Source organism: Ambystoma mexicanum, chromosome 5q (assembly GCF_040938575.1).
Source record: "Ambystoma mexicanum isolate Mex_15411 chromosome 5q, UKY_AmexF1_1, whole genome shotgun sequence".
NCBI classification, from domain to species: Eukaryota; Metazoa; Chordata; class Amphibia; order Caudata; family Ambystomatidae; genus Ambystoma; species Ambystoma mexicanum.
The window spans coordinates 180637943-180655890 of record NC_090933.1 but is presented as its reverse complement, the minus strand read 5'-3'; the positions used below and the strand labels follow the sequence as shown (position 1 = coordinate 180655890).

General features: G+C 45.1%; 1 long non-coding RNA gene across 1 annotated transcript in view; it reads right to left on the bottom strand.

Moving 5' to 3' along the window:
* Positions 1 to 3574: 3574 nt before the first annotated feature.
* LOC138498561 (uncharacterized) overlaps positions 3575 to 17948 on the bottom strand; it is a 55512-nt gene continuing 41138 nt past the window's right edge. Inside the window, exon 3 of the long non-coding RNA XR_011278746.1 lies at positions 3575 to 3677. This is a non-coding gene — a long non-coding RNA (uncharacterized lncRNA). The remainder of the gene's footprint in view (positions 3678 to 17948) is intronic.

Below are 17948 nucleotides of genomic sequence, written 5' to 3'. Positions count from 1 at the left end.
GAGCAGTTGCATGAGAAACTGAGTTTAGTGCCGATGAATTTGCAGTGTGTGATGGGTGAGGCAGTGATCTTTCAAAGCGGGATAGTGTCCTTGTGGATGAAGGTAACACTGCTACCCTTGCTGGCACTACTGTCTTCTCTACGTATGGTGTAGCCATGTGGTTCGAGGCCCACCTGGCCTTCCAAGTTTAAGTCTCTCTTTCCAGCTTTCAAAACACAGTTCACCAAAACGTTCACGCTGGTCTCCCTTAGTCGGGCTCGGAACTTTCGAAACAAAAACATTCATGTGTGTCGGGCTCTGACCTTTCAAACACAACACTTGCAGAGATTCCCTTCCCCAAGCTTAATTCACATGCTTTAGGGGTTCCCTTCCACTAACTTATCACAATTCCGGTCTCCCGCAGTCGGGCTCTGACCTTTTCCTGATGTCAAAGATTTTCGAATGTGCGGGCTTTTACTATAGACCTCCGCAGGAACACTTCAACTTTCCCTTAAGCTCACACTCTTGTATTATTTGCCACATGTCTCTTGGTCTGGGTAGTTTGATGTCATAAGCAAAAAAGCTCAACGTTCACCTTTTTACTACCCCCACCTCTTTTCCCGGAGTAAATTTTGATCACTTCGCTTTTTATAGTTCATTCACTTTATTGCTTCATAACAAAAACATTTCACCTTTCACAGAGACTTTCGAGTGGGGTACTTCCTTTCGCTGGACCACTCTGCTACTCAGTATCCCTGGTTTCACAGCTATTGGTAACTCAAAGTTCATCACAGGTCTGCCTTCCTTCGCTTCTCATCCACAGGCGTGCAGCCTTTAATTGTGCGATATATTTTTGCAACTTCAATCTTTCCTTAACACACACTGGTCTTTCATGTCGCTTGCCAAATCACAGGCTGGGCTGTGTGCATTTCTTTCTTGTCTTTGCAGTTTTTAATTCACGAGCCAAGGTTAATGCCACAGGCTTGGTCTCACCTCCCCAACTCTGTCGTTCACCTGGGAGGGTCGTTGGAGGCCTTGAAACACAATGCAGTCTTCTTGTCTGGGATTTGGGCTTCTCCACGTGTCTTTCACAGCCTTTTGGAGGCAACGACCTCCTGCAGGGAACCCATGGGCCCATCTACTCTTTGCTCTAATCCCTCTGTCTGTCGCTCTGCTCCAGTAGGTTCTCCTTTGCCCCAGAAGTTCTGCTCTTGCTCGTATTCCACCTTGCTCAGAGTGTGTCTCTATGTTCCACCTTTTATCCGTGTGAGGAGAGCTAATTGGTAACAGATGTATGCACTTAAAGTCAAGTGCCTGACTTTGCCTGACCCGATTAGCGGGACATGTCTCAGTCGCCCTCTTCCCCCGCCCAGTGTTTATGTAGAAAAGGGGAGTGGAGGATTTGGGACATTGGAGAATCCTAGAAAATAGGATGGGTCATGTGTATAGGAAAATGGGGAATACCGTGTCTCACCATCGATCGCCTCACCCTCACTCCCCGAAGACACTTCACCCAGGTGATCCTCCCACACTGGTCCACCCCCAGGGTCTGGATCCAAAGGCGATGGCCGTGCCCTGGCCACCTGAGAGAGAGACCCCCAGGGACTAGTAGGTGAGACACCCTTTAGTTTCTCACAATAGTCAGATAACAAGTTGACACATTGGGAAATCCCACTTCATACTAGGGGGTGAAAGGAGCTTAGGCGGGCAAACTCCATCCTTAGAAAACTATGCAATTTTAAATGAACATTCACATTTTGCCAATGAAATTGTATAGAAGTGGGAGGACCCTGAATTAGATAGACCCAAATCATCCAATGGTGTTAGGTGAATAAGTAAGTACGTTTAAATGAATTGATATTCGGTACGTTCTATAATGAAAAACACAGTTTCCTAAAACCAAGCCTGTGGCATTTGTTGCAACCTACCATAGTTTGCATTTTACATTCATGCATACACTAGAAACCTACACCACCATATATGCACAGGGGAGTATGACACATATGTAGAAATTATTTTACATATATTTGAAACTCTGATGTCTATTCTCTCCAATGCCAATATTGATATTAGAGAAAACAAGGTGAATTAAACAGTTTAACAGACTTGACGACTAGTGAGAAGTTTACCATAGAATTGCATTGTACTGCTTAGAAATAGCATCATAGTATTTAGGAATAGATGTCTAGATATAGGCTTGATCGGTGAATATAATTTTATCTGCATACAAAAGTAGTGGGATTGCTACAGGCAGGTTCATTTTGATTTTTGAAGACAGATTGCCTGTGATTGCTCATATTGTGAGTGTCTTCCCCGGCCTAACGTTAGGGGACAACCTTTGGTTTGATTTCTCCATTGAAGTAAAATAGAGTTTTAACTCCAAATACAGCCTGTTCGTGTCCCAGAATTGTGCAGTGTAATTGTATACTCAGGGTCGCTAAATCAGCGGGTGCGCCGTAGCAAAATTAAAACTTGCATTCACAAGAGATCAGGCATTATGTAATAGGGCATGACAATGTGACGAGGCAGTAAACAGAGGTTGAAGGGATGTTATATTTCCCTGCATGGAGGGAGACCCTCCAAGTTAAGGACAAGGTGTCCCTAAATCAGCGACAGCGCAGCAATAGTGTGTATAAGGCACAGTTGATGACTAGTGCTAGTCCGGGGATGAAGGGTGTGTGTGGATCAAATCTATGAGGACGGCCTTTCACATTCTAGCCACAAGTCCACGAGTTGAAAAAGTGGTATCTGCTGTCACCGGTTACGTTTTGACTGCCTTCTTGCAACGCTTTGCCATTCTAGCTCCCCTGAAGCTCCCTCATTGCCACTTACTCTCACTCACCCAGCCATCCGCCTTTGCCACGCATCTTACTGCCCACCATTCTCCCATTCACTTCCCACTTACCCCTTAGCAACAACACTAGAGATAAACCCGGAAGGCACGCAGATATGCAGAGTGCATAAGGGTGGCAATGGAGGCATGCGGGTGGAGTAACTTTACTGAAAATGTTGGGGGGGACATGACATCAATAGAAAAGGTGCCCCAGTCAAATGAATTGGGACAAATTGGTGAGCCATGAAAGTTGGGGGGACAAACACCCCTGTCCCCCGCTAAAATGACGCCCAATGCGGGTAAGCTGGTGCCCTTTGATTCTAGTACCAAGCCTTCATCTCCATGAGCAAGCTAGCCACTGGCGCGGTTCTCTGCTAGTCTGATGGTCCTGCTTCGTTCATGGGTACTTGAAGTGGCAGGTAGTTCCACAGCGTCCTACTCTTTCCTGTATGTCTCACCATACCGTGTTTACCGTTACTGGCTCAGGTCCCGAATCAAGATGCATGAAGTGCACCACTCCAAAGCACAGGCATATAATGCTGAATGAGTGAGCAAACTGCTTGCAGCAGCTCCCAAGACTCCTAGGGCTGTAATATGGCCATCTAGCCCATGATTGATACGGATTTAAAGTCTATCCCAGAGCATTCATCATCTAGCAGAGGTACGTCCATGCCCAATAATGTTATTGCAATCTAAATGAGAAATAGCACACAATAACATTAACAACATTGATTAAATTGAACTAACTTACTCTCGGTCCCAAAGAAAGAGCCAGACAATGTTGCACAGATTGTTGAAAATCCAAATCAGGAAGAAAGCTGGTGGATGAATTCTTGGTTGACAATACACGTAATCCAGATTATTTCTGAAAAGGGAAAAATATGCATTGTAATTTACAAACAAGTAAACTTGTTAAAACGGATTGATTGGTGTTTATTTCATATTATCCTCCTTGAATATGTTATTGGTGAAATGTAAACTAATTAAATGAAAGAAAAGCTCGATCCGCTTACTAATAAATATTTTGAGATATTTTAGTTGACTTACTTCGGTAAATTAATTATTAGAGCACACATATTGACAAGCAGGGGAACAGATTTGATATGATACGGTTGGTTATTTCTAACGCGCTTAATGCCCAGAGGTTTCTAAGCACGGACCCGGGGATCGAACCTGTGTTGCTAGGTGTCATCTTGCCTCCAAGGCGAGCACGTTGCCCCTGAGATAGCCTCCCGACATTTCATGTTAAGATGTATTACTGGTGCACTTTGGCAGACCCATTTGCATCTTTGATTTCCAGAATGCTCTAGCTTTCATAGGTTTTTTCTGCTATTCTAAATGGCCTTCTTCAGCGAGCCCTGCATGATGAGTGTTGGCAAGATGTGTAAATCTAAGTGAACTCGGCGGTGGTCTGCTCAATTACTCGAAGGCCATTGCTAGCCCATCATTTTGCCACTGGAAGTAGAGTAACTTTTTGCGTTCAGGTTTATCAGTGGCAAAATCTTGAACTCGAGAGAATACTGCATTTCAGGCAATTTTTTTACCTTTTTGTGCCCTTTCAGCTGGCTGGTAAACTGTGTTATGAGTGCTCTTGGCCCATAGATAGTATAAGTGGGGGTGTGCTGCAGAATCGGTAAGGCTGGGTCCTACACTAGACCCAGTGTAAGTTTACACAAAATTTAGTTTTACCAATTGTCCTCGCTCACCAACCGTGTTTCGTTTATCACGATTTATTATACCTCCCACTAATAGTAATCATTCATGCTCCATATTCAATATGTCATTAAATTTATCACAGTGCAGTACAACTGTTACACATTGTGGTAGATGGACTCTGTGGTCCCGTACCAGCTTGTGCGGTATCGTGCGGAAGTGCAGTTCCAAGATGGATGCCCGTCGGGTTCCTCCAGCCGACAGCTATGGTCTAGTCTTTTCACGTCTCTCCGAGACGCCACGGACCGCTCACGTGATACTATATCAAGACTCCAAGCCAAGGATTCATCGCATCGCTTCTGCTACCGATGCTCCGTGAGTTCGATATTGAATCCTGTACTTACTTGTCTATTAGTTCTTGGTTGTCCTTTAACTGTCCTAATCTTGTCTTTACCTATCTCTCAGAGATTATCTTCATTCACGCTATCCAATCACTGCTCCCTTCGTGTTCAGTCCAACCCGGCAAATCCTGCTTAACTTAGCCGTCTATAGAACCTCCTCCACGGCATTACCTTCCGCTTTGAAACCCGTCTGGGTAAGTTCCTTATTCCCTGAGTCTTCCCTTCTAGCCCCGATTAGGATCACTTACCTGTCTGTTCTTGCAGACGACCTGCCTCTCTTCCTTTGTTCTTCCGAAGTCCAGTTCTGAAGTTTCAGTCCCAATCCTTCCCTCCAAGGGTGAGAGCTTTTCCCTTCCGCCTTCTATTTTGGCTGTCTTACCTTTTCCATCTCTCTGATACTATCTTATTCCTTTCGTTTACTCAGAAGGGATATCCTGTGCAACTTCCGTTTGAAACCACCTCTCAAGGATTCTTCTGCTACAACTACTTCCCGATCGACGAGATTCCAGACTCGACCAGGGTTTTCTTCCCATTAGAGGGTTTCCCTGGCGATCCTATGCTCTCCCCCGGTTTCTTCTCTTTCCGGGTTGGAGGGGCCAGGACTGTCTCAGGGGAACTTTCACTGCTGCATTTGTCTCTTCCATATTGGATCTCCGAATTGTCAAGGTGAGCGGGTTTAAACCTTTGATATTTACTGAGGCTAACTACCGCTTTAAGCAATTTGCAGCAAACATAACAACAACAGCAATCATGAGTTATGATATTAAGTCTCATAAAGAAGGTCCAGCCAACAGGTGTTTCGACCAATGGTCTTTCTCAAGGCAGTAATTGTCATGCAGACTCAACTCGTGTAGTTTGACCTGTCACCATTTAGGATATGGCATTGGTCTGTGAAAGACAAGCGGGGCGCATGGGAGGATTCCTTCCAGGACATCCTGGTATTAATTAGCACTTCATTAGCTGGGAAGATACTACTCATCGGGAATTCAGAACGTTAATGAAAGACATGTGAAATCTGACAGGACCGAGACGAAAGCATTACAATTTATGCAGAACAATGCCGCATCCTAAGTGGTGGCAGGTCAAATGACACTAGTTGAATCCGCATGACAATTACTACCTTGAGAAAGACCATTGGTCCAAACCCGTGTCGGCTGGACCGTGGTTATTTCAATTAAAGAACAATTCATTAAGAGACTAGAATATCACAAGTCATTATAGCTGTTGTACTGCACTGGGATATATTTAATGGCATATTGAATATTGAGCATGAATGATTCCCATTAGTGGGAGGTATAATAAATCGTGATAAACGAAACACGGTTAGCTGAGCGCAGACAATTGGTAAAACTAAATTGTGTGTTAACTTTTATTGGATGTCAACTGCACTCACAAAGGCTTCAAAGTTGCTTATGGCCTTCTTGCCTCGTGCCTTTCTCTCAATTTCTATCTAATATAGACAATTATTTCAGGGAGATATTGTAGTTTGAGCGTCACTAAGGTCACCACAAGCCTATGTTTTGCGATGGGCTCTCTTTGTAGATTGTTTTGACTTAGAGCTTCCTTATTAGTTGTGTAATTTAAAAAAGCCCCATAATGCTCATGTTCATGCATGGGTTGCTGAACCCCTGAATTCAATAGAGCCAATGAAAGAACAGTATAATAGGCGACACATCTTGGCAGCCCCAATCGTGCCCTGATTGGTTGCCTATGGGAGCAGTGCACAAAGGAATACTCTTCAGGATTAGGAAAAGAAGCCTTGAAAAGTCAAAACTGGTAGAGTTTGGCCCAATGAGCTAGAACGTTGGCTGAATCTCAAACTAACCACGAATACTATATTGTGATTATGAATACAGGTGTTTCTTTCGCAACCCCTTTCACTTGAGAAACTGCTATCTTAGTAAACCTGATCCTTTAACATGCATTTTTGTAAGCAATGCAAACAATGTCAATTTCACTGGCGTATTTGAGTAAAATACATGCTATGACACTTTGCAAAATGAATAATATCCAGGGTATTTTGCACTCTATATAGGTAGACAATTCAAAAAAATTAGTTGTCATTTATTTTACTACAATAAAATAACACAACTTTTTAAATAGCTGTGCAATAAATGTATTATACATTAATTACTTTTGTATGACTTTACAATACTTATATTTTCCAGCAAATAAGTGGGAAATTCTAAGCGACTGATTTAGAACTTATTTTTCTAGTCAACTATTTAACAGATGTAAAAACATGTATAGATATTTTCTGAACTTCTATATCATGTTGGGAATTGTGTTTGGCAGTAAATAGGTAAAATATCCTTTGGCAATTATTTACGATTCGTTTCTTGTTTTACCGGGAAAAACGATCTTGTAAAAAATTAACAAAGAAGCAACCTCTTAACTGTAATGAATATTGACAACTTGCTTTTTTCGATTTTACAGACCATCAGTGTTTGATTCAGAAATATGAGGTGGGCCTCCACACTTCTTTCTCCAAAGGTACAAGTCCATGAAGCTTCACTGAAAAGGGGGTACAACAAGGCTCGCACTGGGCTACATGGTAATAGGCCCATGGCCGAACCAAAAACACAAAATGCTGGTGTGGGACAGTTTTTTTGGTCAAAGTGGGCAACTTTTATGGCCAATTTGGGCGAGTTGGATGAGTTATTCACTCTGCGGCTAGTAGTTTTGACCAGTGTTGCTGAATAAATATTCTTTCGAATGCACTATTTGCATCACACTTTATCAAAAAACTCCCCCTTGGGTACTACTCAAACAGTTTCACAAAAGGACTAAATAGCCATTTGCAACTGTGGGCCACGTTTTCATTAGTGCCCGAGACAATTGTATGGCCCAGACCAACCCTGAGCACAACAATAAATACAATATGAAGTTTCTCCTCTCTTTCCTTCACTCAGTAAGATCTCTGTGAGAATGACAGACGCGACTATGGGGCTTCCTCGTGTCAGCATGCACACCATATAAAGGTGCTAATAAGGCCTGCAGCTTCAGGAGTCAGTGGCGCCCCAAGAAATGTTTCATAGGGGTGGCCTGATGAGGTGACAGGAAATCTTTAGGTGGCACACAGGGTGCCACACCGAGGTGGATCCAGCCTCAACATTTTGGCGGGGCTGGATGGCAGCTTTGAAAACTGTTAGTAAGGCGGGACATTAAACCTATTACACTAGTGATTTCCCCCCAAACCCACCCGTCCTAATGCCCTCTCCCCAAGCCCAGGAGTCTGAGTAGATATCACGCCTTCCTTTGGCCCATTAGATCCATCTTTCATCCCAACTCACCAGAGGCGTAGCTATTATTCTGTAACAATTGGGGCCTGGAGCTAATGTAGTAGGGCCCACATTAGGAAGAGTCTGCGGAAGGAAGGGCACTTGTTCAGCCCCCAGCCAAATGCATAGGAGCGACAGAGAGTAGTGAGAGAGGGCGAACCAATCAAGGGGGGTTTGTCCCCTTGAGAAAAGGTTTTAAATAATGGGTTAAAAAAGTGCATTTTACAGTACACTTTCTGTGATAAATTAGGTAAAAAGCCACACAGTTTACAATCGGTTTTGTAGGGTAAGACATACAAAGTATGTTAGATGCCAAGCCAGCAACAATGCATAGGAGCATTTTCATTTTGTCCGCTATATGCCAGTACTCTGCATGTGTAGAAAAGCATGTTCATATTGATTGTGGTCTCACATGTCCATTCTGGTGCACTTATATATGGCACTATTCCCACATAGGAAAATACTCATGTTTGCTTTGTCCATAATGGCAGTAACCATACTATGACAAAGTATTTTTATGCTAGCTCTCCCAATACATGGCAGGATCTCCATGAAAGAACATTCTCCTGTTGGCTTTGCCTTAATGCCAGTGAAAAAAGCCATGCCACAGTAAGAAAATATATATTTGCTGGCTACACAAATCCCCCACTCCCCATATAAGAACACTCATGTTGTATTTGCTCCCTAACAGCAGTAAACATCTCATGCCACAGTAAGAAAAAACAGCTTTGCAGGCAGCATGAATGCCCCCACCCCAATGTAAGAACACTTATGTTGACATTGGCCTTAACACCAGTAAGAAACTGCAATGCCACAGAAAGAAGACATGCTCTTGCTGGCTAGCCAGTAAGATAACTCAGCGGGCTGAGCGCATGCTCTTGTAATCTGAGTGTAATTTGCAGGTTCAAATCACGACAAGGCCAACTCAGCCTTTCATACATACTTCAAAGTGACCTCCCTGATCTCTACCCTCCTGTACGGACCTTGTACTATTATGTTGCTTGTGCACCTTGTTACCTCTCTCTTACTATGTACCGTACTGTTTTCCCTGCTCACCAGGTTGTACCACCGCCGTGATACTTACGGGTTTGAGCGATGTCAATAAACACAATAAATAAATAAAGCTCATTAAATGAGTGCAAACTTCGGCTGGGTGATATATTTGATGTAAATATGTTCTCTGTCCATCGCTTTGGCGAAAGCACTATATAAATAGCATATCATCACACAAATCCCCTCATATAAGAACAATTATGTTGCACGCATCATGTTATATTCCCCATGTAAGAATATGCATTTTGCCTTTGTCCTTAAACACCAGTAAAATAAAGACCCAATTCAAAATAAGGAAACATGCGCTCCCCATGTAAGACCACTCATCATGTTGCCTTTTACCTCAATGCGAGTGCAACATTCTATGCTACAGTAAGACCCAGCCAGGTCAGCCCCACTGTAGTATTCTCCGCCCTCCCATCCCCACTCCAACCCCAACATCACATAAAAACACTCACGTTGACTTTCCTTTGCCCAAAAACAGCAGTAAAACATGCCATGCTCTTGTCAAAGAATGTCAATGCTCCAATGCCCCTCCTCAGATACACAGAGATATGGAGACATTCAGACACATGCACCCACACAGCTGATCTGTCATTCACACGAGCACCCAGAACATTTAGACTGTGCGCTCATTAACACGCACAGTCACGCCATCCACACTGCATTCATTCACAGGTGTGCACTTGCAGACAAGGCCTAGCATACAAACATACAACCACCTACACACTCCATTGCATGCATGCACACATACATTCATCCATGGATGCATACATACATACATAATACAATCCCCACATGCACACAAATATACTTTTTCTTTTGTTAATGGTAATTATTGAAAGCATGGACCTTGTAAAAGCTGAGCCAGCAGTTAAGCCTTTAGCTGCAACATGGGGGTGCAGGGAGTCCTACTGATGGTTAGGCAGGCTTTTGTCCTCAGCCTCTACCCTTCACTTCAATGCCCGTTTTCTCACCTCGGAGAGCAGTGTATTTGTTTAAGTAAATGCACCGCTCTCCGAGTGGAGAAATGTGACAGGTTCTTGCCAGCTGGGCCTGGGCTGGGCATAACAGCACTGATGACTGCTGTGTCAAAGGGGTGCGGGGGCCTTAGCCTTCCCAAGACCAGGGGCACGGGGGGCCCAAATAATCCATGCCATAATGATATTAATTGGCCATTGATAGTAGCAGGTGCAAACGGTGTGAGTGCCTGGGCATCTAATAGCAATGCCTTGCAATGCCTAATACGTCTTCACAAGCCAAAACTGTTGACTTTGCCAATACTTGTTTTTAACAGGACTTCAGCAATGGACATGCATAGTGTTTATATATTGGGTGCTAGACCTGTTAAGGCATTTCTATTACATAAGTAGCATGTTTACAGCACAAATGAAGTCATTAACACTCAGAATAAAGCACTTGAAGGCCTGCCAGTGTTTTTTTCAAAGCAAAGTTTGATGGCAAAGCATGAACAAAGAGAGCTCAAAGAATTCCCAGGAGGAGGTGCTTTGGCGGGGGTTTGGGATGGGGGGGGGGGTACTTGGTTGGAGGGACCATAGGGATTAGAATAGCCATGGCAGGCAATGGGTGGGTAGATAACCAAACAATACATTAAAGCTTTGTTTCCCTCCTCATATGCCATCTCCCCCCATCTCTACTCCTAATGCAATAGTTTCAGCTTTTAGGTGGCTCTGCCACATAATAGCCCAAATTAAAAGGGGGCATTTAAAACAGGAGCCTTGTAAGGCATACTCCAACTCATTGTAGGGATAGGGTGTGCCTTAGAGTGGTGTAATCTGCCTCTTTTTAGCCATGTAAATATCAGATTTGGCAAAAAGGTCAACGGACAACACAGGATAGTGGGGCAGGCAGAAAGAAAAAGGCAAGTCTAGGAAATATGGCAGTAGTGGTACTGCATGGCATGCTCGGATGTGAGAAAAGGCAGTACGTTAGAAACGTGGCATGGATGTGGGGTAGTGCAACATAGGAGCAAAAGAAAACATGCTAGTTAGACGACAGAGTGCATCATCTTTATTTAGTTTTGTCAGAATGGGCTGGGATACAGACCTATCAGGAAAAAGGGTATTTCCACAACAAAATAGGATATTGTTCTCTGAGAACACTAAGAACAGAGTCAGAATAGGGTCAGAATGGAATCTATTATTTTATTTTTTTTTTTTAAACTCTTTTTATTGAATTTTACAACAAATCAAGGTCAGAAAAAGAAAACCATCCCTCCCGCCACCCACCCAACCCCCAAAACCTGGAAACAAAGAGGATCCTTCAACAAATTGAAACTTCGTAAGACCGGACAGTTCCTCCACCTCACTGTAACTCCAACAGTCTGAGGCGTTGCGGGCACCACATCACTCGGTAGTCATCCTTGAGAATGTCCATAACCTCCTCCCAGTCTGCAGCAAAGTCCTGCAGTTTGTCCTCTATTGCGTAGGATGCCCATTCCATCGCAGCAATCTCCCACATTTGACGAAACCAATCAGGACTCACAGGAATATCCGGGCTTTTCCACCTCTGGGCTATTAACATCATAGCCGCGAGGATCAAAATTACCTTCGCTTTTTCCCTTCCCCTGATTCCCCCTCCATCCATGGGCTCCCGAAGGCACAAAAGGATCTGTACTGGATCTATTATTTATTGAGTGTCGCAATTTCTAACATAATAGGGATACTGGACACCCTTAGAGGCTTCTATTCCAGTACACATTTGCTAACTTATAGCCCACCTGTCCTCGAACATGCTTAGTTCTAGTCAAAGGTAGGGTTTGAGCTAAACACCTACAGGCTCAATGGGCATTACATTAGAACTCATAAAGGTTAATTCCCTATGTGGCAACCTCTGGAGAGACATATTTTGCTGACCATCCTAGCAATGACAACACTGATCTTTCCCAGGATTGCCAGATTCCTGAGTGGTCTTGCAGCGCCACCCCCAGGGTGCCACACGCATACCATCCTCAGCAAGCTCTGAGGTGTTTGCCAGGAAACACTACACCCCCTCAGTCAGCGCCACAGCCCAGGTCTCCTTTTCAGAGCCTGGAACACAGCCTGGAAGCACGGGCCAAAGCAGAAATGCGTGCGCTAAGGCTGTGTTTCCGGGTCCACTGAGCATGCCCAAATCGATCAATGGGGTGCAGGGCCACCATGTCTCTCTGATCTGACTACAGTCCATCCACGGCCGCAGCAAAAAAGACGATTTTTTTCGCACTGAACTGGGCATGTTATTGTTCATGCACAGTTCAGTGCCAAAAAAAATTGTTTTTTTTTGCTTTTTCGCTGGTGTGGCCGATGGGCAGGCCAGCATTTTTATAAGGGTGGCCACAGCCCCTCCAGGCCACCCTTGGTGGTGCCCCTGTCAGGAGTAAATGATCTGCCACTGTATGGGCGTTAATTTGATAAGTTAATTTCTCAGCATGGCAGACTTGGCAAATCCCCATTTACTGATTGAAGCTAACCCCAGTCGTGTAGCCAAAAATAGCAAATAATACATTTGTCTTCAACATATATTGTGGGGGATCCTACTGAGTAGCTAGCACAACAATGGCCTCATGGTGTATTCGTGTTTGGCACATTTCTCATGCGTTGCTGCTAGTGAACAAAATCCTAGGACAATGCCAAAGTCTTGCAGCGCAGCTGCCCAATTAGTCATTACTGAAAAGCAGCATAACTTAAATATTCTGCATGTTGTGTTACACTGCATGTATCATACATTTCTGACACTTTTGTACAGTGTCTTTGTGACGAAATGACGTTTGACCTGCAGGAGTACAAGGGTGAGTACAAGGGTGAGCACCTACTCAGCCCTCAAACTGCTACAAAACAAGAGTGAGCCCAATGAAATAGGTAAAACAGGCACAGTTAACAGATATTCCTTCTTTGCCTTTTGTGGAAACGTGGGCTGAGGGAAGGTTATACTGTCAAGAGGGGTGTGAATGTTATTCAGTAGCAACCCAAACAGCAAAGCAAAGCAGTCCAAAATAACGGGAATGTCCAATCAATGTTTTATAAAAAAATATACATACTTTAAATAACCACAGCCTCTGCAAAAATAACTAAATAGAAAAACACTACACATAATCCGCCCGTGAGGAAAGAACACTATGCAAAAGCTAGCAAGATGGAGCACTTTGGGTAATGAACCAGGGCTAAAAGGCAATATTAACCACAATGTTTGTAAACATGATATGTTCTGGTGCACAAAAGGGATTTAAGTGACCTAACCAATCTATAGGGTCCAAAACTGGAGGGTAGTTATTAGTCAATAATGCCTATCTGTGGTTCTTGGTAGTTCGACAGTGTCAAACCAGGCTTCTTCGTGCTCTGCAAGCTGAGTTAGGGTGCAGCTTGATCGTGTAGCCCCAAGAAGGGAGCAGGCATTGAGCCTGTATGAAACAGTAGCTCAGAGCAGTTCAAATGCAGCATTCAAGCAGTGCAGCTGGGTTGCTCACCAGGGTCAGTTTTGATGGTCAGGTCTGGTTCAAGTCGTGACAATTGCTGGTTGCGGTCGGCATGTGGCACTCCAGTTGTTCGAGGTGAGATCCAGGGATGGTTCAGAACTGTGAAAATGATCAACCGAGGTGCAGTTCGACGAGGTGGCAAATCAACGTTGAGTCGGTTTGAATTGTTTGGCTACCACTGGATCAGTCAGAGTGATTCAATGCTTCTAGAAGCTCCAGATGAGGTCAGGCAAATGAGTGGTTGGTTCAAACCAGACAGGTGGCAGGCTCTACTTGGGATGCAATTTAATCAAACTGAGGCTCCCTACAGTTCGAAGAGATGTTCAACAAAGTGCAGAGCGTGAGAGCCACCAGGGTTGGTCCGATAGTGGGGGTTGATAGCGAAGATGCTGGTGAGTGGATGCACAATTTGAGTTGGGAAGTTTGCTGCTTTGTTCAAAAGTCATAGTTCAATATGTACCCCAGGGTCTGGTCGACTGTTGATGAAGACCGACAAAAAAGATGCAGCAATGCTTTCTTGTTCAAGCCAAGGCAATGACACGCTCTGCTAGCATAGTGCATTGGCAAACTTGTTTGTAGGTTGCAACACATCCACTCATGGCTCAAGCGAGTGCCAACGGCAACATCAGAGGCTCCTTTGGGTTCAATTACGTCAAAGGAGTTTGAATCGCAGTTCGAGTTGGTTTGACAGCGAAAACTCATTGATCCTCTGTGTCTTGACTTTCAGGTTTCTGTGAGTCCCAATCCAGGACTTAAGGATAAGATTTAGTTCTTGTTCTAAGGCTCCAAAACAAAGGGTAGGCTGGTGCACAACTGCAGAAGTCCTTCAACATGGTGAGTTCCTGGTTACGATTTTGGCTTGCAGAGGCAGGTCTTGCTTTAGCAGCAGGGCACCTCCAATGTGCCCTGGAGATGGGTAGGGAGCAAAGTTTTATTCTGCCTTCAGCACTCAGCCATTAGTTACAGCTGAGGGCTTTGAAAAGATCAACTCTCCCAACAGAGGTCTAATGAATTATTCCTTAAGTGTTTGTTCCAAAGTGAATTAAAGAAGGATGGGAGACCCTTACTTTTAAAGGCAATAGCTGCAAGTGATTGGACAACAGCAAGCTCAAATTAAGGGTCCAATCCCTGTTCTTGGAACAAGCGGAGTTTGCCTTCTGACATCACACTCAAAGTGCTTTCTGCTACAGGAAGTGAAGGTGACAGGAAGGAAAGATAGAGGCAGACACGGGTGAACTGTTTAAAATCTGCAAGGAACTCGCCAATCCTACTGCAGCCTCCACTTCTCCCCTGCCATCCCTGACCCTCTGTACTTCACTGGCCTACGACATCTTAACCAAAACTCCTGTCTTCCCGCTCCTCTACTCCCTGCCTTCGTCCCTCCCCAGCTCTCAGGCCCCCCTTAGCCCCCCTACACCCTTCCCTCCTACTCTCCTCTTTCTCACCCAACTGCTGGAGAAGCTGGCCATCTCCCAACTGCTCCAACAGACTTAATCTATTGGTTGTCTCCACAAATCTGGCTTCAGAGCTGCCTGAGGCACGGAACCTGTTCTACTGAAGACCCGTGAAGACTGCTTTCAAATCTTGATTCCAACTCTCTATCCGTTCTTAGCCTTCTGGATCTTTTGTCTGCCTTCGGCACAGTGAATCATGCCACCCTGACAAATCGGCTCTGTGACACCCTTGGCATCACAGGCCTGGCACTGGACTGGTTGACCTCATTCCTCTCCGACCGACCCTCCCAGGTTCAACTGGCCTTTTCTCTCCCCTATCACAATATCCACCTGCAGCATCTCTCAAGGATCTATCCTCTTGCTGTGGCTCTTTAACATCGACCTTGCCCCTCTGGCCCAACTGATCTCCTCCTTCTCTCCTCACTTCCAGTGTTATGCAGATGACACGCAGCTGTCCTTCAAGCTTCCCTCTACTGCCTCTTCCTCCTCTCTCATCCCTGACTGTCTGACTGCTAGTCAGCCATGTTGTGCTGCAAATGATTCTGCCTTAATGCCAGTAAGCTTGAGCTCCTTCTTATTGGGACCCCAGCTCCCCCCTTCCCGTCTACCTTCTGGCTGCCCTCTATGGGTTCCCTCCCCACACCCGCTTGTGAGACAAAAAACATTGGTGTCCTCTTTGACTCCTCTCTCTCCTTCTCTCTCACATCACAGACCTTGCCAAGAAGGCCCACTATCAGCTGCACCTCCTCAGAGGCATTCTCACTTTCCTCACCTTCCCCCGGAAACTCAATGGCTCCAGAGCTCTGGTCCTCTCTAGGCTGGACAACTACAACAGCCTCTTCCTCAACCTTCCTTTCTCCTCCCTTTGCCCCCTTCAACTAATCCAGAATAGGACTGCAGGACTTCTCCTTGGCCTCAAGCCCAGGGACTGCATCACTCCAGTCCTAAAATCTCTCCACTGGCTCCTGGTGGCTTCTAGAATAAAGTCCAAGACCTGTTGCATCATCCACAAGGCGTTTTGGGGCCTGGGACCCGTTACATCTAACTCTCTCTCCCTAAATACCTCTGTGCAGATCAGACGCTTTTCTAAGCACAGAGTGCAGGGTAGATCTCTCTCCTCCACAGGAGCCTCCTTCTGGAATGATCTCCCTGCCACTCCCAGGCTTGAGCCAGGTCTCCTTAAGTTCCAGAAGCTCCTCAAGACCCTCCTTTTCTCTTCTTCCTTCCCTCTCCCCCTCCCCTGCTAACACCCCCTTCTGGCATAATGACTGGCTGTCTGGTTTCCTCCGAGTTTTGCCAGGCACCAGGTGCCCCCGCCAGGTCCACCCACCTCCTCGCACTTAACATGTGGACTTTCACCCCCTGCACCCAATGCAAATTTCCTGGCACTTGCCCTCCTGCCCTCCCTTTAGCACTTGCCTAGCCCCGTGGCCTTCTTCCCCCTCCTCTTGCACCCCCTCCTTTCACTTCTCTTCCCATCCTAGCACTTCGCATTTCACACAGACCGGCACTCCCTCCCTCGCACTTCTTGTTATTGCACTTGCACTATCCGAATGTCACAAGGCCTAGTAGGACCTTTATTGTTAGCTTTCTCCCTTGCCCCCCCCCCTTTTTGTCTTGTGGTGCCTTGAAACACCATGTGTTGTATAGGTGCCTTACAAATATCCAATAAATACAATAAATAAGAGAGAAGCACGATGGTGGAGCCTTCCTCCAGCTGTAAGGAGCTCCTGTTACACTACCCACGCCCACTTCCCTTCTCGATAGAATCAAAGGCCCTTTTGGTATGCAGCACCATAGTGTGAGGCTACTCCTTTTTGTGAATGGGTGTGCCCTTTGATTCCTGTTCCCATGACAGCTTCCTGTGGAGTGGCTGTCTCTCTCTGGAGGGTATTACCTGTCCTTACAAAGGAACTGAGAGCAGTAACCCCCAGGCCTACAGTCTTGCTGGAAGCAGCAAAGACTGCCTGGTTGGGGGAAATACACATAAACCTTCCACCGCTAAGCTGGGCATGCAGGGCTGATACAAATGTGATATAAAATTGGTATGGCTTGAAAACTTATGAGAGATGCTAGCCTTCATACCTTAAACTCAGGACTGACTTGCATTTGCAGTTTAATGTGCCATCAGGATAGCATGTTCATATTTATGTTATTTTTGGAACCGAGGTACATATCTTAAAATCAGCCCCTCAGCTGTAGTGACTGTGGCTTGCACTGCAGTTGTCAAGAGAGCACCTGTAACCTGAGCCTGATCTGTGCCAGTGAAGAGTAGGCACTGCAATCAGGCTACTGATTCAGCAGGGCACAGGTGTACACTGGCCTTTTGGCATGGAGCTTATGAAAGGTAGATCTTATTAGCAAATTTCCCTTACTGAGATGGAATTATCCGTATCATTTTATTGGTTTAATAGTAATAAATAACGTCGTCAGATGGCAAAAAAGTTGGAAACAGGTCTGTCAGAAACAGAGAGCAAATATCGATGTTCCTTCTCACACCCTGTTCAAGTGTCCAATAGCATTGCCATCCAATGGCCATGCAACATTTGACACAGAACAGGGACAGTTCAGGCAACAATGTATAACTGCACGCCCCAACGTAAACAAAATAGCAGAACATACTGTGATAGAAATGAGGTCACATGTTAACAAACCTACTAAACTCGACATGAGCGCCAGGGGACCACTCTTGTGGTGATAGTGCACGCTACAAATATCCATTAACATTAACATGTACCTTGACCGCACAGACCCAATGCTTTATATCATTGCTTTGGCATTGTTAGCATTTACATCAGGGGATGTGGATTCTTTTTTTTTTTA